At 49.4% G+C, this 22,708-nt stretch overlaps 1 protein-coding gene across 3 annotated transcripts in view; it reads left to right on the top strand.

The window, feature by feature from the left end:
• The first annotated feature begins 2,290 nt into the window (after positions 1-2,290).
• Positions 2,291-22,708, top strand: part of BCL9 (BCL9 transcription coactivator) — a 67,253-nt gene continuing 46,835 nt past the window's right edge. For 2 of the 3 annotated variants that reach the window (XM_075033971.1, XM_075033968.1), the window contains exon 1: positions 4,464-4,748. The gene's annotated coding sequence lies outside the window, so the exon portion shown is untranslated. Of the gene's footprint in view, positions 2,308-4,463; positions 4,749-22,708 lie in introns of those variants that run through there. The other variant, XM_075033976.1, reaches the window with a different exon arrangement.

Raw genomic sequence — 22,708 nt, 5'->3', positions numbered from 1 at the left:
CCTTTCATGAGCTAGAAAAGTTACTTTTCCTTTTTTAGTGAGGGCTGAGATTCTTGCATAAGCCTATGAATTCAAGATCAGGGACTTCAAGAAAAGTAACAGATGGCTTGCAAATTGGCAATAATGGGATTCCCGAGATTTTCTTAAGAATATTTTATCTGAGTTCTGACTGGGAATGAAGCACCTACGGCAATGGAATCAGATGGACTGTATTGACAATGGGAAAAACTAATGGGGCTGAGCAAAACACTCTCCAAAGTGCTGCAAAATGTGACCAAGCACAGCATTTCAGAACATCTGCTCCAAGGGACAGAGGGACAGGCAGCAACCACAACCAGCCTCTACACATTATGAGACAGGATGCGTGTGTACAGGCAACCAGAGAGCCATGCAAGTTCAGAGTAGCAGAGTAGACACAAAACTCCCAGCTTTCAGAACAGCCTGGCCACTTGACTGAGGAGAGTAAGTACTAGACAAGGCAGAGCAGCATAGATCAGAAGAGATATGGATGATTGCTGCACTGGTACAGATGAACCACCCCTTCTTTTTCGGCATTGTGAGCTTCCACGTGTGCGTATTTCCCTGGACTTCTTGTCTTCTCCACCTGGGAATTTTGTTGGGATGAAATCTCAAGACTGCGTACATTTATCCAGAATTTCCACATGCCCATCAGGCCTTTCAGATAGCCGGGCTGCTGAACATCCAGAAATTCCGGATAGGTCGACTGCACGCTGGGGAGGTGAACTGTATAGCATGCATGCACTGTGTCTAATGAATCCAAAAATTGTCAGACCTGCTGTGCATATGCTGTGCAGATGATCTGCATATGTACAGTATGCCCAGCGCGCTCTAAAGGTGTCTGGTCTACCCTGCATGCGCAGAACACCTATATAGTGCAGGTGTATGTATTCCTGCTTGGGAAACAGGACAAACATAGGGGTTTTTTTACACACATTCTTGATGTATTTGTAGAGGAGGGAACAGCTGAATGTTTCAGTGCACTAGACAAGGAAACTTAGGTATATTCATATGGAGGCTAGACTATCAGATTACATGCTACTTGTTTTACAGCAGCCACCTAAACAATATAACTGGGGTCGGGGTCCTGTTATATAATACATTGTACATGCACATAGGGAAAAGGTGTTATTTCCCCGCTCCCCCCTCCCCCCCCAAATCCCCCACCATATAGTCTAAATTAATAGAAGTGCAAGAAAGGGGCATTGTAATTCCTACTTGACAGATGATAAGCCAAATAAAAGGAAGCTCTTAGTCTCTTAAAGCAGGACACAGGTGAACTTGAGACATCTGAGTGCAAATTATGATCCTGCAAACCTTTGTTCAGCTCATGCCTGCTGCTGGGGATGCCCAGACCCCTCAGACCCACCAGATTTGACAGTGAGGCCCCATGGCTTCAGCAGCTCTGGTCCGCACCTATCTGGGAAAGCCTCCCACTTGACAAGGCTAAGCACAACAGCAGCAGCAGGAGGAGCCGGACACGAAACGCCTCTTTGCCTAAAGGAACATACCTCCAGGATGGGCTCTGTGCAAGCCCCCAGAGAGGAAGACGCTTCTTTTTAAGTTGCAGTGTCCAAAGGGGTTAAAGCACCGGTGGAGGATATGGAAGACCCAGCCTGCACTACCTCCTCTGCCCCAGGGCTTTCCTGTCTGCATCTCCCATGGCCGTGCTCCAGCTCCTGAGCTGCTGGCTGTTTTGGGAGAGAGGGCATGCTCACCTCTTCTGCCAAAGGCACTTTGATTTTTCTTAAAAGAGTTGTGGCTTCCCTGGGCACACAAACACACCGCAGAGGACGCATCTGCAGGAATTGCCAGCCTGGCTGTTTGGGGTTTTGGCAGAGAGGAGGGGGAAGCCCATGCTCCAGACCACTCTTGGGCGACCTGTTCTGACTTTTACCTCACGTTTCTTTAACATAAAATTCATAAACAGGCACTGGGCAAAGGGACCCATGTTTTCTTTCGTACATGGAGTGCCATGAGATCAATGAGATTAAACATGTGCTTACATGCTGTCCTGAATTGGGGCCATGAGGAGAGCAATGGGAAAGTAAACAGAAGAGAAACGTTATGGAAATGAAGGAATAGGGAAAATCCACCCTGCCAAGAGCAGCAGCTCTCATCAGCTGCAAGAAGATATGGCCTCACCCAGAGCTGATTAGGCATTAGGAAGTCCAGGGACTGGAAAAGAAGACCAAGTCATCTTCATCAAGGTACAAAAACGACCTGAAAGAGTGACACTTGGACCAGTGGAGAAAGGCTATCTATCTGGCACAGCCATTCCCAAAGAAGGTAAGTTTAGCCCTGGGTTGTTTTTCCCCATTAGCAGAATGTGGGTGCTTAAAATGATCAGGCTTCAACCTGTGACAATACAGAGAGGCTTTTATTCTCCTTTAAAAGACTCAGAAATCTTGAGCTGGATGTTAGGCTGGGGAGATGTGCCAGAGCCTTGCTGCAGACCCTGTGCACCAGTAGGCACAGCTGCTGCCCTACGTCCTGTTGCAGAGACTGCTGGAGATGAAGCTGGACGTGATGACCATTCTGTGTATAATCTGGCTTTGCTTTCAACGGGTTGACTGTGGCAGTCATCCTCTTCTGAGGACCTGCAGTGCCAGCTCCCAGCACTGACACCTTTGCCCAAGGCTTTGGTGAGAGCGTGCTCTACCAACTCACAAGTGCCTGACCACAAACGGTTTGATTTGTTTTTCCTGCCTGTCAAATTCTAGACTGTACTGTCTTCCATGTTTTTATATTCTCCACGTTGCCTTCAGTCCTGTCACCTAGATCTCTTGGCACTACCTTGCTCTTCCAGCTGGGAAATTTATAAGAGTGTCACTAATTTTCCAGCCTTCTCTCCTGGCTTTGCTCTTCCCCTTCTCCTTTCTCCCCAGCCATTCTTTGTTGCAGCCTTCCTCCCCTGCTTGACCTCTATTTATTTCTTTTTCCTGGGAAGCACCTCATTTTCATCTGTCCTAGTATCCAAGCTACAAATTAGACCTGGTTAAAATTTCTCACAGTCAAACCCTGACTCGTATAAAACTTTTGAGTTTTGGAGGGATTGTAGGAGCTCTCTTTTTGGGAAGTGGCTTTTCTTTTGAGCACTTGAGTTCAGAAATGTGCACTCCCTTCTGCTACAGGTTCAGGAGATGACCTTGGGTAGGTCACTTCATCTGCCTGAATCTGTTTTACTACTTGTTAAATTTAGATAAAAACACTTGCCTGGGTTAGTAAAATGTCTTTGAGATCATTGGACAAAAAAAGCTATCCAAGTGGTGATTATTATGATTATAATAATTATTTTTATGAAATTTAACCAGCTGATGCTTGCGCAACACTCTTCTGGGCTCCGCAGACCTTTTCTGCTGAGACTCACAGAAAAAAACTTTTGTTGTCCCTGGACAGGAATGTGTTTTTTGAGATTCAGTTTTGTGGTTTCGTTATGAAACGTATGACAGTCGGTCATGTGGTTTGCTTTCTGGGCCGACTGAACCCTGCTGAACCCATATGTAAGGCAGCACAGAGTTTAATGATTCACGCTGGCTGCGTTTTGGTTTAGCTTTTGCTGGACGGAGGGCGTATGAGTCTGAATATCCATGGAACTCCCTCAGCTGAAGTTACCGAAAAAACTTTGCCCAAATCTCTGCGAGCCTGGACCCAACGTGGCCCCACTGTTGGGTGAGATCCTTTTTGGGTGCCTTGGGCTGTCAGAGCTGGCCATGCCTGGAGACACCCAGACTTTCCCCCTGGAGACTAGGCTCCCTTGCCCCTGCTGTTTACAGTGCTGGGGGCTGCAAAAATTTTCGGGAGCCCACGAGGGCTGGTTTTTTTGCAATTCCTCTCCACGGCCTTCTCCCCTGCCTCCTGCCACCAAGTTGCCGTGAAGCGGGCTCGCGGCCGCAAGATGAAGTTGACCCCGAGTATGGGTCTCCAGCGTTCGGCGTGCGTGGTTATTTGCACGACCTTGGAGGAATCGGGCAAATTCTCCGCCGGCTCCTCTGTCGATAACCGCCCTCGAGGAGCCGGAGCGCTGGAAGACACAGTTAGCGGCGGCGGCGCTTGCGAGAGAGGGATGCGGCGGACCCGTATTATTTACTTCGCAGGTTTACCCCTCGCTTTTCTGCTGGAGGCCGGCATGCCGGCTGAGGGAGGCTAGAAACGCCGCTCCCCCCCCCCCGCGGCGAGGCCCAGGGCCGGCGCCTGCCATTTTCCCGGGGAGGCGGCGGGCGGCCTTCTCCCTGCCCCCGCGCCCCGCCGGCTGCGGGTGCGAGGCGGCGGCGAGGCCCGGCCCGCCCGCCTGTCACCGGAGTTGGAGTTCACATGGAGGAGGCCGGAGGAGGAGGAGGAGGGAGGAGGCAGGCAGGCAGGAGGAGGCAGGCGGGAGCGGGAGGAGGAGGAGGAGGAGGAGGAGGAGGAGGAGGAGGAGGAGGAGGAGGAGGAGGAGGGAGGGGGACGTCTTGTTTGTGGCTTGTCAGCAGCCGCTGGAGACAAGCCTCCATGTGTGAAAGCCGCTTGGCATGAATGCCTGGGCCGTACCAAGCGCCGCGGCGCCCGCGGGGGGAGGCCGCCCCGCCGCCCCGCCGCCCCGCGCAGACAATAGGCCCCGCAAGGGTTCCCCCTAAGTTGCCTTGATGCTGCCCTAGCGCCCGGCGAGCGCAGGCCGCGCCGCCGGCAGGGTCCCGCTCCCCGCCGCCGCCCCCCGACATGCCGCCCCGCGCCTTCGCCGCCTGAGGCAGGTAAGCGCCGGCCCCGCCGCCCGCCCCGCCTCGCCTCGCCTCGCCTCGCCTCGGCCCCGCCGCCCCGGGGCAGCCTGCGCGCCGCGCTGCCGGCGGGGGGCCGATGGCTGGCGCCGCCGCCCCCGGGGCCGCCTCCTCGCCGCCGGCTCCCCCGGCTCGGCTCGGCTCGGCGCGGCGCGGCGCGGCGCGGCGCGGCGCGGCGCGGCGCGGCGCGGCCCGGCTGCCAGCAGCGGGGGGCGGCGTGTGCGCGCCGGCATGTGCGGATGCGGGCAGGCGGCTGCGGGTGCCGCAGTCCGCCCCGGCAGGCTGCCCGCCTCCCCCGGCCCGGCTCGGCCCGGCCCGACCCGGCGGGGGGGTGGCGCGGAAAGTTTTGCGGCGGTCGGTCGGCGGCCGTCCCCCCGGCGCCGTGCCTCAGTTTCCCCCCGGCGGCGGCGGCGCGCGGGGAGGGACCGCGGCGGCGGCGGGGGGAGGATCCCGGGACGGGAGCGGGGGGAGAGAGCTGGGACCGATCGCGGAAGGGACAAAAAGCGCTTTCCACCTGTTGGCTTCGGTCCCGGCGGGTTTGGGGCGGGGGGGGGCGGTGGCGGGGAGGGCCGGGGGCGGCCGGACTCCCCGCGGCCCTGCGCCGGGCTGAAGCTCCGCGGGGGCGGCGGGCGGCCCGGGGGAGGGTGGAGAGCCGGGGTCTTTTGTGGCTCCTCCATCCCTCTGTCCGCCCCCGGAGCCGGGCAGAGCCGGGAAGTCTGCCGCGGGGATGGGAGATGTTTTTTTCCCTCCTGGATGTCGGGAGATTAAATGAGACGTATTTGCAATTGCCGTTTATCAGCAAGTAAATATCTAGCTCGGCGTGAGAGCAACAATGTGAAGCCTGCTTGCTTGCTTGCTTGCTTGCTGGAGGTTTTGTGGCTGTTAACCTACTGTTGGTGAGGTGATAATGTGCAAGAGCGGAAAAAAAAAACATAAAAGGCAGAAGGGAGAGAAACCCCGATCCTCATGCCCGGCCTCATTACAGCATCGGCGCTGGGTTTGGTTAAATTTGGAGGGTTATTTTTCCCTTTTTGGTGAGAGACGCAGAAAGCCTCCCAGTACGCTAGGTGCATCCTCGCGAGGTCTTTTAAGTTTGTCATCTGCCGTCATTTAGGTTTCATTGATTCTAGTTGTTTTGTTAAAAAACAGCCTACAAGAATCTGAGCTGCGCAAATGTTCGTCATCCTAATGTCCTGACACAACCTATGTGAGGCAGGAGCCGAAAGAGCGGGAGAGAGTGAGGATACGTGCTTTCCCAGTCAAGGCTGGGAGGAGAGCATCATGTGTTGAAGAATATGAGCAGGAATGGGAGATGGGGGAGGGAGTCTAAATTGTCCTGAGACCCTATTCAATCCAGCAAGGAAGATGGAGGATCTTGCTGCTGCAAAAAAGATGTACAGCAGAAATCTCAGCCAGCTTCTCTGACTTGTTACCTCCCTTCAAAAAATAAATAAATAAGCAGAAAAAGAATCAAAGCAAAACCCCATGATTTGCTGTAATGTTCTCCATGATATGTTTATCCCACACGCTTTACAGTGAGAGAGTCCAGTGATGGAGGTATGCGAGAAGCAGGGAGAAAGACTCTGAGGTTTATCGTCACAGGAGGGGGAGAACTATCAGATCATGTTTGAAAGGAGACTTGTCAGGCAGTGAGGTAGGGAGAAAAATGCCTGTTCCAAGCAGCTGGACCTGGGAAGGAGGAGGCATCTCCAGCACCGACGGTTCTGATGCTGAGTGGAAAACCTGTGGAGAGAGGATGTAGACAGATGGGGGAGCAGGGAGGAAGGATGTCCAAGGAAGACCTTGGACCGTTTCCTTGGAGGGCTTTAAAAAGAGGGGACATTTTGAACTGAATCGGGGCATGAGCAAGGATGGAGTGTAGCTAAGCTGAATGTGATGTAGCAGGACTTCGTGGCATGGAAGAAAACGGAGGTTGGGTTTGCTGACTCGGCAGAGTTTGGGGCAGTTGGTAGGGGAAGAGATCTTTGTAGCCAGCTCAAGGGGTGAATAGTGACTTGGGCAAGGATTGCAGTTGAGGGGATGGGGAGAGAGTGTGTGGCTTGCCTTTTCCATATGTCTTTGTAAGTTTCTGTTAATTATGTTGGAATCTGGCAACAGCAAGGACAAAATATCCATCCCTTGTGAAAATATGTGTGGGAATGAAATAAAGCTTTATCACCAATGCTCCCATGCACCCAGCCCCTCCACATGCACAGAAACAGCAAGTTTGTGCAAACACACCTGCTTGTGTAGCACATTCTTCCTCCTGAGGGGCCATGCGCACATGTTGTAAGCGTGGTTCCTGCACAGACACGGCCCAATTCTTGTGTTTTCCTCAGTTTACATAATAGCTTATTCTATCAGCCTGGTAGTTGCAATAGCACAAATTACAATGTGAGGCAGCTAAGACCTAAAACCAGTATGTGCCATGTTTTAGCTTTTCCGTTCACGGCAGCATTCCCGTGACGGAGCAGACACATACCAGAGACATCGCATGCACAAGCAACGCCATAAAAATGTGATGCACATACACATGCAGAGGATTGATCTCAGGTCAAACATACTCGAAGTTGCTCTCTTTGGGAAGAAGCTGAAGCAGTGCCTGCTTGTCACAGACAGAGCTCGCACGCTGCTCCCGCACACGCAGATCACACGAGTGCATGCTCCACCTTTCCTCTCCAAGATCACCTGTTTGAATTCCAGCTGGGCTGGCAGCCTGGGGGAGTTTTGCACACACATCCCCCCCCCCCCCCCGGGGGATTTGATTCCCTTTCTGTTCCAGCTTGGTGCTGGATGGGCTTGAGCCACAAAAGCTTAACAACAGGGAACACTAATGAGCCCCCCGCTTGGCATTCTGAGAAGAAAGGCCAAGGGCTGAGCGGGCATAAAGACAGTGGCGTGGAGCCCCCTGGCCAGAGCCTGAGCCTCGTCATGAAGGCTGGGGAGGGAGAGGAATCTCCGGAGTCGGGAACAAGACAGCAGCACTGCAGCAAAGGCGCAAGAGGAGACCATGTTGGGGGGAGGAGAGCAGGCTGCTGTTTCCACATCATCTGAAAACTCAACCTGCTGTCAGGACAGAAGGAAGGCTTGTGCATATTTTATGTCACTTTTCTCCTTCTAGGACAAGCTGCTGATCTGATCAGCTATGCGCTTTAAAATCCTTGATTTGCCTATCAGCAAGTGTGACTCAAGGCCAATAACCAGCCTTGGCCTCCTGCCTCCACTCCTTTGTGGACAGTCGGTTGCATCCCATGCCGCCCTTCCCCGGAGAGCGCGTGCACAATTAAACCCTGCACGCCGCTCCTCAACTACGGCATGGGATGTGACTAGCTGCATGGAGACGGGGACAGAAAATGGCAACGTGTCAGGGCTGGGGCGGGGAGGCGGGGAGGCGAGCTGGCCATTTCTTACACTGTTTGCTGAAGGAGAAGGAGACTAAACAGGTAAATCGGTTTTCCTTTGAACTGGTTGTGCGTTGCTCTGGTCAGCTGCTCTTGCCTCTGAGATCTTCAGTGGCGGCTCAGGAGTTGGTGGGGCTGGCAGTAAACAAAAGGTATTTCACTCCTTCAGCCTGGATTTTGTGGTGTTGGGGGCTGCCAGACAAGAGGATTTCTCCTCAGCAGTTACTCGGTGCTGCTCCTGTGTGGCAGAGCCACTTGAGCCACCGACATTGCTCCTGCCCCTGGAGCTGAGAGCACCACTCACTGATACTCCCTGCCCTACACCTAAGGGTGCAGGCATCTCGGGCATTGTAGTTTTGATGAGTCTTGCACACAAACCCACATTATTCCTGTGTCCTGTAAGCAAACTCATTGCCCTGAACACCATTTTGGGATACACAGGGAAGCAAATATTTCTGCTACGTGATGTGGACTTATGTACGTAACAGAGTTGATGTCATCGCTGCTTTATCCTTCACTTGCCCATTTGAGAAACGGCGGTCTCAGACATGGAGATCTCGCAGAACGTGAGATCCTGATGCTGAGTTGATGGGCAGCCTTAGCCTTAAATTGCTTTAAAGCTTGGACCAGTCTTCCTGCTGAAATCTGTAAAATGGGGGTAATGCTTGCCCGCCTCCCAGGGAAGGAGCAGCACAGCAAATTGCTTGCATAGGGTTGTGAAGTGCCGTGTGCTCCTGTGCAGACACTACGGTGGGCTCACACACCATCGTATGAACAAAGCATGTGGTTTTCCACTGAGCGTGACTCGTGCTATGATAAATTTTGCTAGAAGTATGCGCACACTCGGCGCTCTGTTGGACAGTGAATTCTGTTTTGTCCTTCCAACAAAAAAGAGTGCAACTTGCCAGTGACACGGACTGTACATGTATTCCCATAACAACAATATTATAAACATATGGTAAACCTGGTATAACAACTGCTGTCCGCGTCTCCATGCAAAACAAGGAGCCGATTAACAAAAACTTGAGGCTGGCTGAGGCTGTATCTCCCCAGACTGTGATCTCATCAGCTTTCCCAAGCTAACCACAACCTGGTCACTGCTTGGATTGTAAATTCTGTGTGTGTGTGTGTGTGTGTGTGTGTGTGGAGAGCAGTTTGCAGGAATGGCTATTTGTGATTCAGTCCGCTTCCCTCTGACTCAGTACTGAACCATCCTTCGGTAGGGTATTTGGGGATAGTACGCTTAGGACATCGTGCATCAGTTTAGTTCTTGGAAGAAATTCTGCAGTACCCGGGCTTGCTTACAACTGAGTTTTGTCTCGGCATCTTTTGTAAAAACAACCCTAAAAACTACTTCTGACTATTAAAGACGCCATGGTAATTTTTGCCAAAAGAAGCGGGGGGGTGGGGGTGGGGGTGGGGGTGGGGGTGGGGTGGTCTTAGCCCTGGGCACTTTGCCAGACTCGAGCTCAGGAAATTGCAGTCTATCTAGGTAAAACTCCCCTATAGTTTAAATGAAAAAAAGTATTCATCTCTTACTGTCTTAAAGGGTTAGTGCTGTGTTTCTCTGAAGCCTTAAACAGACAGTACATTCTAGCTGGAGAGGTGGTTACAGTTGCTTGCTGGGAGAAGAATTTTTTATGCAAAAACTGGGGTCTTTTTTTCATTTTGGGGACACTTCTAATTGCAAAATGCTGTATACATTTTAGGTTATTGCAAGGCTCAAATATGTGGATCAACATACAAATGTAAGTGCAAGGAAATATGCTGGTGTGGTGTTTGCGCAGGGGGCAGGCAGCTACCAAAGGCATGGTTTTCCTGTAGCAGAAAAATAAGGACCAGTATTTCAGTCTTGCGCGTGTGCATCTGGGGGCTGGATTTTGTATGTTTAGCAGCAATTGCTTTTGTAAGCTGCTGCTAAGGCACGTAACTGGCCATGTGCAATTGCAGTAATGGAATGTGAAAATGCAACTACACACAGACCCGTAATCTTGCATGCAAAATACTGCTGGTCTAGTTCTCCAGGTACAGAAAAAGGTCTGAGATTGTACTTGCCTTTCCATTTAACTGTGTTCACCTGCATTTTTCAGGTGGCAGCTGTGTGTATGGAGTGCTGAATGATTATCATTGCTATTTTTGCTTCAAGAGGACGGAGGAAATTAAATCATTACTAGTGATCAAGGCAGTACATGTGTTGTGGTAAGCGCAGGATGAAGTTGGGGGGGGTGTGCAATGATAATTTTATAACTCTCTGAAATTCTGGGGAAATGCATGAGTGAAGAAGGAATGCGAAGAGGTGAGCTTCTGTTCCCGCTACAGACAAGGAGTATTGAACCATTGAGTTGGTCAGCGGTGTTAGGATCTGGCCTTGTCTTCTGCTGAATCTGGTACTTTCAGGGTTCCCCAAAACAGAATATGCATTTGGGCACAGATGGATGCGGGGCTGAATATCAACACCATTGAGGGTGTCTTTGGATATTCCTGCCCAGGGCAGTGCCGACCCCTGAAGTGTGGAGCAGGTTTCCTCCTCCTCCGCCCTCGGTGGGTGCGTCTCAGCCCTGCCCTGGTGAGGCGGGCTGGCCGGGGACAACGACGAGGGAATAGCTCACTTTCTCCACCACTTCACTCTCTGGTTTCTCTGGTGACAGCGATAACAAAGGGCCGCTCAGCATTAGGTGATATGGATCTCTCTCAGCCCACTAAACCTGAGTCCTGCAGGCTTCTCACTAGCCCTTGGGGCTTGGGTGTCACTGCCCACTCATGCCTGGGGTGGCCTGGGACAGTCCCCCTGGAGACGGAAGGCTGCACCTTCTCCACAAGGTCTGGAAGCACAGATTTCTTCCAACTGAAAAACTGTGATTATATATTGGGGTTATTTCTTGCCATCCTGGATCCTTGACTGCAGTCACTTCCATTTTGCGTGCTCCTCTTTGTAATTGAATCTATCGATGTATATTTAATCCACTTGGCACCACGGTTCGTAACTAGGCACTGCTTCCCAGCCTTCTGTCACTTGTTTTCACAATTACCATCTTTAAGTTAGGGTGGATGCCTGCCGCTCAGCTTTTCACCCGATTGCTATACTGTCTTAGAGGACCTGCACTTGCAGTCAGGTCCACAGTCGGCACAGCTCCCGTCCTTTGGTCTGGACACCAGCCAGGTGTGTAGGACTTGGGTAATGGAAGCTAAGCCTGTTGGGTTTAATTCTCATCTCTGCCACTGATTTTCTGTGTGTGATCATGGGCAAGTCCTTTAACCTCAGATGGCCTCAGCTGACTTATCTACTCCAGAAAGGTGTTGTAATGTTTAATTACTGCCAGCTCTTCAGAAACCCCCAGGGGAAAAAAATGCATTTTATTCAGAAATGTCTCTGACCTCCCTGGCCTTTCTAAGCCGTCTTGGTGGTGCTAGGAGATACTCTTTTTCCTCCCTTACTAATGTTTCTTCAATTTTTCATCTGTACATTCACCCACTCTCTCAGCTGCATGTAAAAATGCCAAGCTGTCTGAAGTCATGGAAATATTTTTATAAACTTGACAGCCACGACAAACGTTCCTCCTCAGCAATAAACAAACAAGGTACACAACCTGCCATTAACATCAGTTTATAGCAGGGAGACCTTCGTCGCTCATTGATGAGGGAATCCTAGACAATTCCTATGCTAGCAAGCCATAAAGTAGTGTTGTCTGAGATTAGGAAACTACTGGATCCTTTGGATGCCTGTGTGCAGTGAGTAACTGGGAAGCTCTGTTTGCTCATGTGTATATGGGAGTGCAAGCAGGCATCAGGTATTTGGTTTATTCAGTGCTCTTACAAACTATATTTGGCTTGGGCGTACGTGGCATTGGGGGCTTGGTGTTGGTACGCACAAAAAGCCTGTTTTCCATAGTGGCAGTTGAAACATAAAGGTGGTACAAATTAAACTGGATAAATATTAGACACCTAAAAAAAAAAAGCTGCAAATGAAAGATGTTAGCATTGCAGGAGCAGAGCCTCCGTCACGCAGCCTCCCGCACGCTCCTCTTCTCTGTTTTCCTTGCAGCTGGCTGTAAGCTGGTAAGGTTGGCAAGACCTGAACCCATACTGAAACATCTTCTCCCTGCGGGTAATTCTCCACGTAAGCACTCAGGCACTGCTTGTTTTGGTGTGTTCCAGGTTAATTTACTCTGAATACGTCTAAATCCAGATCTCCAGAGACTTTGGCACTGGCGAAAAAGAGCAGGTGCCGCTCTTTTTCCTATGTTACTTTGGGTTATCTCATATTCTTCTGGCAGGGCCTCTTCCTACCATCTTTGGGTAGTGGGCTCTCTCTGGTGTGCTCAGGAGAAGAAAGTCAAGACTGTTCTTCACCTATATCTTTGATGGAAGACTCTAAGTAGGGAGCTGAGCTAAACTCCTTCCTACCATCTCACTCATTCACTGCCTCCCTCAGTCTCTGTGCCTTAGGTCCTCGCTTCTTAAAATGAAGATGACAACTCTTAACTCTGCTTCCACAAAACCTTTGAAAGCTAAGGAGAAAAACATGCAGGGTTTTCATCTTCCTTCTCTGGGATACCGCAAATCCCTCTCTCCTCTCTCCTCTCCTGTCCTGTCCTCTCTCCCTGCCCCCTTTTCCTTTCATTTTAAGAGTTCTTATTATATTCTGTCCCTCTAGGTCTCCTCTACTTCCATCGCTCTTGCAATCTGTCTCTCTGTGCTGTTTCCACATCCCCTTCTATTTGCAGCTCCCTTCCTTCTGTTCATGTCATTTTCTTCTCTCACCCTGTATCTTCTACCCTCCCCCATTATTCATGCACCGCACACTCTTCATATTGCCTCTCTCTGGTTTCCCCCCCCAAATTCCTCCCCTATGTGTCCCTCTGCCGTGGACCCCGTTTTGTTGTCCCTGGCCATGTGTCCCTGCAGCCCAGCCATGGCTGGCCAGCCAGGGCCCGAGGGAGAAGGACAGGGCGTGGGATCGGCCAGACAGCCCACGGCTGCCAGCCAGGCAGGGTGGAGGTTGCCCTCTGATGGAGCAAGGTGAGTGAGACTCCCTCTGCTTGTGTGCTGCTGGCTTTGGATGGGGCTGCCTCGGGTCTTGTTCTGAGCTGCAGCACGGCTGTCACTTCAATGTCCGAGTACTTTAGTTCTGCCTGGGAGCCCGATGAAGTCTGTAGTCTCAAGTTTGGTCGTCTGACGTCACCTTACCTCCTCGGATGTGGCCTCATGACTTGTTCTGGTCCTGGCCCGTTGTCCTCCCATTCCCCCAACTTCCCCCTGACTCTAGGCACTCTGCTCTAAAATCGTGGGTTGTGTTCTGCCTGGCTGCTTGGAGACATCTGTGGTTGTCAAGAGGAGGGTGACTGTCCTGCTGCGTCACTCCCGGCTGAGTTCAGTGTCCTATGCTCTGCCAGGGAAAGCAGTGATGGAGAAAGGAGAGGACCAGCACCAAAGGCCTGGGGAGGCCTCTGCATCTTGTTGGAGAGTTGCACTGAGCCTGCAAGCCAGTGCCCAGCAGGTCAGGATAACTGTGCTCTCTTCCTGGGAGACCTGTGCTTAGCGGGAGAACAGAATTACTCTTTCGACAGGACAAGAACAGCAGGGTCACTGTGTTAGGGAGAACGCCTCTCCCAGCTGCCCGAGAGAGCCACCTGATCCCACGCAGAGGCTATCCTGCTATCTGATGTGGGATAGAGTTTCCTCCAAGTCAGCCAGAGTGGATGCAGCATATTTAACCACCTCCCTGCAGGAATAGGATTTTGGCTGCAAGGATCCTGGCCAGCAGCGAGAGTTGAAAGGTGGTGTTTTTTTGGATATCCCTTCATGGACTCTTTTGCCTCCCACAATGGGGACACGTGGTGTGGAGAAGTCCTTTCCCCAGGGCAGGGAGAGCTGTCTGCAGCTGGGCTGGTGGGAGAACTGACCAAATCCGGGCTCATCAGGTGTTCCTGACAGCAAGGCATGAAGAGGTCACACAGATGGCCATGCGTTGAACTTTATCCAGTGTCCTGCAGAACAGGGCATGGCGACTTTCTGGCCTCCAGTGGAGTTTAGCTCCATTTCTGGGTAGCACCACATTTGCCCCTGCCAGGGCAGGTATCATGCTCATCAGTCCCAGGCTCATAAAAGTCATGAGCCTCAGCTCTCTAAGCAGACAGTTCCTGATTTCTCCCTTCTGTCTCTGTAACAGACCGACCCTTTCTTAGCATGCTGAGATGGTATCCCTTGTGCTCCATGCAAGGTGCCATACACCTTTTCCCATTTTTCCCACAGCCGTTTCTCTCCCTCTCCATACCTGCTTCACCTGTTTTACCTGCTCTTTCCCTCCCTCTCTGCCTATGGGCTAGGTCTCTCTCCAGACTCTTTCCAAAATTGTGTTCCTCTGCCTCGTTTGCCTTCCCGTCTGGCTTGCTTGGCTCTCTGGTCACAGGGCCATGAGCTGTCAGCAGCTGGGGGAGAAGGACCATTGCAAGAGCAGGGCAGAGACCGGGAGAGCAGAGGGGGAAGGCAGAGTACTACTAGATCAGGGTCCATTGTTTGCTGGTGTCTTTGGCCTCTCCTAGGTAAGTGCTGTTAGCAACACGGCAGAAGTCCCCTTCCCCCAGAAGAGTGATTTTCCCATTGCTTCTACTACACTATTGGCAAGCTCCTGAAAGGTTAATGAAGTCATTCACTGCAAAAGGAAAAAGCACGTCTTCCCGTGTTTTGCATAAATTAATCTTGGAGATTATGGAGCAGCCCGTGTACAGGGCACAGGACATGCAGTTGTGTCCTTGAGTCTTGTCACCCAAAATGTGGCTCCGGGAGTATCACGTAGGTGATACTGTCCACTCCCGTCCTTGAGATCAGCTTAGGTTAAAACCTGGGTAAAAAGCTGTGGCCTCCCCACCCATCTTTATTCATGTTTCATTGTGTCTAATGGGGACTGGGGAGGAGGTACCCAGGAATGCCCACAAGCCTCCCCTTCCTCCCATTGCGGTGGATCCTCGTTTCCCACAGATCCTCTTTAGAAAATGCCCTGTATCAGGTTTCATTCCCACTGGATTTTTTTCTGTCTGAGAAGTATGGAAAAAATCATTCCATTGGCTTTGAATCACATGAGTGGGAGCAGGAACCAACCCCAGGAGGTAAGTGTTCTGACCTTTACTGCACTCAGATAACTGAAAATAATAACAAATAAATACATCTTGTTTCTAAACCTCAGACTTAGGGATGCGTCCCTGCCTTACGCAACAAGAGCCTGAGCCAAGGCTCTTGGGAGGGTTGAGGATACGAACCTGGCAGCTGCCTGCAGTAAGCAGCAGCCCCTTTGCTTTCCTTCTGGAAATGCAGCTGGTACCAACTCAAATATTCAGGATGGGAGGAGACAGGGCCAGTGTCCCCACTCTCCTGCCATCTTGCTGCTGGGACCCTGGATGTTTTCCTGTGGCTAGCACTCTGGGAGAATGAGAATTTGATTATTTCTGGCCCATATCTGTTTCCTTGCACTTTCTGCCTCTTCTTTTCACATACAGAGTTGACCATATAGGGCCACACAGGGCTGGCCACCAACTGGACCTCTGCATGTAGGCAGACCCTGGATAAGAGTATGGGATTTGCTCTGAAAAAAACATGTTAAAACCCTCAAATCTGTCTGTGACTGTTTGAAAATGACTGAGGGAACCTGTCTGGAAGGAGGACATACTGAACTGTGACTCACAGTGAGCTCCCCAGGTCTGGGTCTTAGGTCACTGACTCAAACCTCCATCATCCCCTGCAGATGCCCCTGGGGAGGTCCATCTGAGATGGTGACAGTAAATATTTGTACACTGCATAGTAAAGTGCTGATATGGGGCTGGGGTCCTGTTGTGCAGTGCGCTGTTCAGACACTGGAAGGAGACAGTCCATATCCTGAAGGACTTATTGTAGTCCCAAATTAGAGCATTCGTGGTGCTTTCTCTAGTGGTTGTGACTTGATGTTCCTCCACCAGGACGTTGCTTCCCTTCCCTCCTCTGTTACTTAGGGAGCTTGTTTGCTTGGTTTCTGCCATCCAAACCACCAGCAACTGAAGAGACGCCTGTATGCAGAACTTGGGGAGGATGTGAGGAGATTTCTGGCACTCTGTCAGTATAAAGCATCTTATTTATTAGACCTAATGTCCGCTAGGGATGCACTTTTGATCTAAAGCTCCTGAATTCCTCCCTTTTAATGCTAAAGATGCCATTCAGAGAGGCCCCCTGGGCCCATTGTGTGCTTCTGCTGAAAACTGCCCTGATCATACATCTACTGCTGTCTTGCTCAGTCTTTGGGTTCAGTGATCTTGTTTGCTTTAGAAGATCTCCTCCAACCCACCTCTTCCTGCAGGGGTTCCAGCAGATACCTAGATAAATATGGTTCAGTGGGCTGTGGGCTACTGTATTGCAGTGTATGGAAGCATGTGCATTTTCAACATGCAACCTGATATGTGTATGGATGCTTGCATTCGTGTCTGCTAGTGTATTTGGGCTGGAGGAGGTAGCAGCGAAGGCCTTGGCAGCTGGGAAGAAAGGAATGGCAGGCTTGCCAGGGGAGGGAGGAGAGAGTTTGGTAGCTGAGATGAAGATTGGGTAACAACTGGAGGAGGAGATCAGATTTAGGATCCATGTTGCTCACTTAAGAAAATAGGAGAAGAAGTAGTACATTGTTTATTGGGGATTGTGTTATTTCTGTGCATTATTTATTAATCTTCTGCTAATGGTATTGCATAAAGAAGTGGCGCTTCTACAGAAATTTCACAGACAGCTGGAGGATCAGTTCCAGGAGGTATTGTAACCAGGTCAGGTTGGAGTAGGGAATCCTGCTGGGCTCAGTTTTGACAGGCTTTGGAAAAGAGAAGATTGTTCAGGAGGCATTTGGAGGGGAGAAGCAGGGGGTGTCTGTGACTCACCAGGGAACAATAATCTCTGTGAGGATAAAGGGGCAGGCTGGAAGAAGACCTGGAGACAATGGTGAGTTCCTGGGTTCAGTGGCTTCAGGATTCCAGCCTGAAGTATGAGAAAGCGTGAGAAAACGAAGTGTTTAGGAGGAAGCTTTAGGAGTAATAAAGGCAGCTGGTGAAAGAAAGCCAAAAGTAAAGAGAATGCAGGTTTTACTACATACTGCACCTTGAAGTGGATCCTGGAAGGCTTGAATTTGAGGGAGGAGTTGGAAGAAGGGGTGTACAGAAAGAGATGGCCTGTGCAGTGAATGTGACTGAACCATTCTTGCCTCACTTGTACTGTCTGATAGCACAGACCCACCAGTTCGCAGCCTCAGCAGATGTGACAGGCTAAGCAGAGGTGTTGAGGTACACTGGCTACCCAGGGACAGAGGTCATGTAGGTTTGTAAAGTTTGTAGTGCAGACAGATGGGTGGCAGGATGGGTGCTCCCAGCCAGTTCTTGGATACTTGTCCTTCCTTGCATTTGAAAGATGTCCAGTCACTTTGAAAGGTGGGACTGGTATTTTGGTAGGTGGCATTCTTCTTTCACTCAGTCATGAAACTGAAGTCAGCAAATACTGCAGGAGGAAATCACGCTACTGGTGCAAACCATCTTTGGGTGAGAAGCAACTGTTGAAATGCTGACCAACTCGTAGTCCCCCAAAATACCCAGACAAAAATGCAGTGCTCAAAGGTTTTGTTTTTAAGCTTTGTTTTACCCCCCAGTTCAGCCATGTCAACATTACTGTGCTAACTAACCCTACTTAACTGCCTGCGACTGTTTCCATAAGCTAAGAGCAGGTCAAAATGGTAGTTGCCTTGATGTCTCTTCTACCTGAGAATCTCAGCGTTGAGCTGGTGCAGAAATTTTGGGATTGGAGGGGAGGAGGAGGAGGAGCTGCAACATAAATACAGCTTCACAGGCAGTCCTTTATTTTTCTGACTGCAGTGTAAAGCCAACTTTGTTAGATAGAGTCAGACTGTGTACATGGGGAGTCTTGTAGCACAGATGGGCTTTGCCAGGAACTCCATTAACTAGAGTCAGCCTCTTCCCTCAGCCATCACATACAGCACAGCTGAGCCACCCTTACTAAACAGTGCTGGGATGCAAGTTCTAATTATATGCAGCATTGATGCAAGTCATGCAACAAGTACATATGGCTATAGGTGTTTAAGAAGTTTTTTTTTTAAGTTATTGTAAGTCTTATCACTGCACAGCACCCTACAGCAAACCTTATTTTGTGCAGCGATTGTGGTGGTTTAGGTAGTGCTAAGTGCACTGAGAAGTTGTAACCATAACTGTGTGAGAGCAGCCTGTAGGTTTTGAATGAACCACACCATGATGGGACACAGCTCTGTTAATCCACTGTGTCTATCAGAGCAGAAGATGACTTGGGCCAACCAACCAACACCTTCAGAGAGTGTTTCTCTACCTTAGGAGAATCTGAGATGATCTGAGATCTGGGACTTGAGTTTTAACAGGGCTTATCTATTGGGGAGGGACAGTCCATTTCAAAATCAAAGTGCTGATGAGTCCAGGAATGATAAAATCACACTTGGATTTTTTTTTGTGTGTGTGAACTCCTAGAAGTCATCTATGTTGGTATAAATGAGATCATTTGGCCTAATTAGTTCCAAGCTTAATTAGCAGTAATTATCCCAACATGGGAGTAATACCCGAGTAGGAAGTACTGAGTCCTCGATTAGATAGATCTCTAATTGGTGTTACAATATTGTAATTAAAGCATGCTTATACGCCTCTGCCTCTGCAAGTGATTTGTTTTATGTCTGATTAAACAGGGAGTCCGGCAGCCTCAAGGAGGCCAGGACATCACCACTGATTGAAACAGCATATTATTCTTTGTTATAGGAGAGAAATGATGAATCACATATACTAGGAAACACTGTGGGCCAAATTAATCCTTTGAGTAATTGCTACTGGAGTTAGGGAAATTACAACAGGGGTGAATTTGGCCTCAAGTGCATAAGCTCTATCTGTATATCACACAGTTAAACAAATACTCATTTGAATGTGCAGTCTGGCAATTACACCATCAGACAAATGCAAGTAACTTAATCTGCATTTGCGATCACTGGATTGCATGGGTGAGTTTGGCTGCTGAGTGATCATTATTAGATTGCACGTTCTGCTCAAATTTTGCAGGAGGTGGTGCCATGTGTCCGGGATGCGCTATACCCCGAAAGACTCAGTAGAGTTTCAGATGGCCGTTGCTGGCTGCAGCATCCTCTCCTTGTCGGAGGGAGACCTGAAAAGTACTGCTAGGGTCACCAGGAGCACATTGGAAATGGAGGAGATGGACAGTTAAAGTGTCCTCTTTTCTTCCAGCATTGTTACCTTTAATCTAGCCAGTCTGACCCTCCCTAGCAGAAGACACTTCAGAAGAGCAGGTAAACAGATGTTTTTTGAAGAAGTTTAAGAAAAAGAGAGTGAAACAGGAACTTTCTGAAATTAGTCAGCTTCAAAACATGAAAGCTTCCTATGTCTTTTTAAGAAACCACCTCCTTAGGAGTTGGCAAGTGCACTGCTTTATTACTTATCTGTTCGCTACATGAGTGGGCGACTGTACTTCCTGATTTGGTTCTTCAGTATAGAGAGATCATCAGCATAGGTCTGTAGAGGACAGTAACTCCTCGCCTACGGAAAGTAACAAATAGGAATAAGGATGCATGTATCTTCTGGCTGTCACAAAGGATTTCAAAGCACGTTCGAGTTATACCCGAAGTAAAACGTCAGCTTATTTCCATTTTACAGCTGCAGAAACTGAGGCACAAATCAGTTACTTCTCTTGCTGTAGCTCATGGAGCTGGTGTGTATGGCAGCACCAGGAATGTGGTGCAGATCTCATCACCTTCTGCTTCACCCACAAAAACATCTTTCATTTCCAACAGGGAGAGTCCAGAAGGAAGGAGATGACTTGAGCAAGTAAGTAAAATACACAAAATTCTGTTAAAACAATATTAGGGATAAGATTTTAAACACCCCATATACAGGAATTCAAAGCAAGGGTTTCCATAGCAGCATTGCTTGGCCATATTGTATATACACTATTTTGCATTGCTCTCATGATGTCAAAGGCATATTCTAATATCTGTGTGCAATATGTCTGAATCAGAGTTGCTATGAAACTTAAGGCTGAATTACACCACGGAGGCATATTCCTGTGTGATGCTGGGAGGAAATAATAGAACTAGGTTTTGTTAGGATTTTTCTCCAGTGATACATTTTTCTTAGAAAATTGCTGATTTGCCAAAACTGTTGCTATTTTCGGGAAAAGTTGATTCCAGTTTCATGTCCCATCTTGAAAAAAAATGGAGACAAGTTTTGAAGCTGTCAAAATGAAGTGCTTCAAGAAGGTAAAATGAAATCTTGCATTTAATTAATTTGGTCATAGTTTCTAGGTATAAGTTTTGAAAACTATTCTTTTTCCTCTGATCAGATATAGAACAATGATTTGAAATCTCTGAAAATCTTGAAGGAATAAAAAGCATTCCCTTTCATCGTACATAGTCCCGGGTGGTCCTGGGAGTGGGGGCTGACACGGGAGTGACTGCATCATTCTGCACTATGCGTGGCTGCCTGGTGCCTTGCAGTGGGAGTGGTGGGAGAGGTTGCCCCCTGAGTACCTCTCTGCCTACCTGGTATAGGCAGTTGTAAGTAGAAAAAAATGCCTGTGCAGTACTGCTCAAATCTTTCACAAAGTCTAACTGTCTCTAAAAAAACCCAATATCACCTGGGTGTCATAAGGTTATGCCTTTGGACCAGGAGGGTTTTGGGTGGGAGCCACTGTCTCTCACATTGTTAAACCTCCCTTCAGCAGATGATGGGATCTCTGTGAGGGGGGAGCCACTGCCTCTCCCTAATTGACACCGCACACTAGGGATGACGGGACCTGTTCTTCTCACCTTCCTATACACGGCCAAAGGGCCTCCTGTATGGCAGCATGGCTCTTCCCTGCACTCACCCGCTTCTGCCCCTTGCTTTCAGCGCTTCGCCTGTGCTCTGAAGCTCTTTGGGGCAGAAGGAAGGATGTTGTGCCCAGGGCTGTGAAGGAGTGCTCGCACTCATGGAAAAGCCCTGTGAGTTGGTTTGGCATCACTGTTCCTGCTGGCAGCAATGTTTCCTCACTGCCAGTGTTCCCAAATGTTGGGGTAGCCTGCATGCCAACGTCTCCTTTCTCCCTGCTCCATGTTGCAATTGCTAATTTCTGTGCCTGAAGAGCTGTAGTTTAGACTTGCTTTGCCATGCATTGAAACCATTCTTGTTTAGGAAAGAAACTGCAAAAGGGGTGTGGGAGACAGGAGAAAAGAAGAGAGCTTTTTTTTCCTATATGGCAGCAATGGATGCTGGGTATTAGAGAGAGACAAGCTGACAAACATCTGAATGAGTGGAAGAGACTCCTAACCCAAAGGGAGGAGTTGTGGTTTAGGTTAAAGCCACAAAGGAAGTGAAGGAGGTTACCACTTTCCTGTCTGTGGGCAGGAGGTTCTCCTTGTGCTCATTTGAAGGCTTAGCTCTAGCTCATTCTTCCCTAGGAACATACTCATATGTGTACTTCTTGAAAAGCATTTGATCTAGCATCTGATCTTGCGAGTGACAAACATCCCCTTTATCCACAGAAATCAGCAGGAGCTGGGAGCTAAAGAACTGGGAATCGCAGTCTAATTTATGGAGCCAGATATTCTAAAGTGTCTTGTTAAGCCACGTGTTTTGTTTGGTGCTAGAGCATGTAGTGTATTACTCCATGTGTCTTCCTCTTACTGATTCCACTCAGACTTTTTGTTGTAAATATCCATAACTCTGGGGCCTGCTGGCTCCCTGCAGGTCTCACTTCTCTCTTGTTCCTGAGTGATTGGCAAATTGCATACCCATCCTGCCTGGATCTAGCAGTCTCACGTGCTGATACAAGGCGGATTCTGAATGCCATTGGGTTCCTACCAGCATGGCCTGTGATCAGTATTTTCCTTGATTTTCACTGTGTGCTTTTCTTTTAATGGCTCAGAGGCTCTAGCTGTATGCGGTCGAAAAGTTTGTTGTCTCAGCTCTATAGCTTCACTCTTCGTCTGTGAGGAGAGAGTGAGTGGTTAACCCTGGTGTGCTGCAGAAAGTATGCCGGGAGGGAGATGAAAGAATACAGGATTGCTCTTGCAAGAGAGTGAGCCTTATCCTGAGTCTGAGGACCGCTGGCATGTAAGCCAGCTATGTGAACCTGAGCTATCAACTGGTGACTCCATAGTTAGAACCACTGTCAGTGACAGTGACTTTAGTATGTGCCGCCAGTGCCTTCTGATCACTGTGCGTTACTGTACATGAAAAGAGCATCTGAAAGGTGCTCCCTGAAGAGCCGTTATGTGGTCTCTAACCTTCCATTAACAGCTCACCTTAGCCCCTAACCCTGGCCTCGGGATGCAGCAGAGTCATTTCATTTACCAGGTGTGAAAATCATATTTTGCCATGTGAGGATTATTGCTCTATCAGGTGTATTACAGTATCTGGTTGTGGTTTTTTTTGTTGTTGTTTTAAAAAGGCTTTGTTAGAACTACAAGATATCATTAAAGATTTATATGTGGCAAATGTGTCCTTTTTTGCAGAGTGTTTC

This window comes from Buteo buteo, chromosome 8, assembly GCF_964188355.1.
Source record: "Buteo buteo chromosome 8, bButBut1.hap1.1, whole genome shotgun sequence".
In the NCBI taxonomy this organism is placed as follows: domain Eukaryota; kingdom Metazoa; phylum Chordata; class Aves; order Accipitriformes; family Accipitridae; genus Buteo; species Buteo buteo.
Note: the sequence above shows the minus strand (reverse complement) of the source record. Positions and strands in the feature narration are given on the sequence as shown.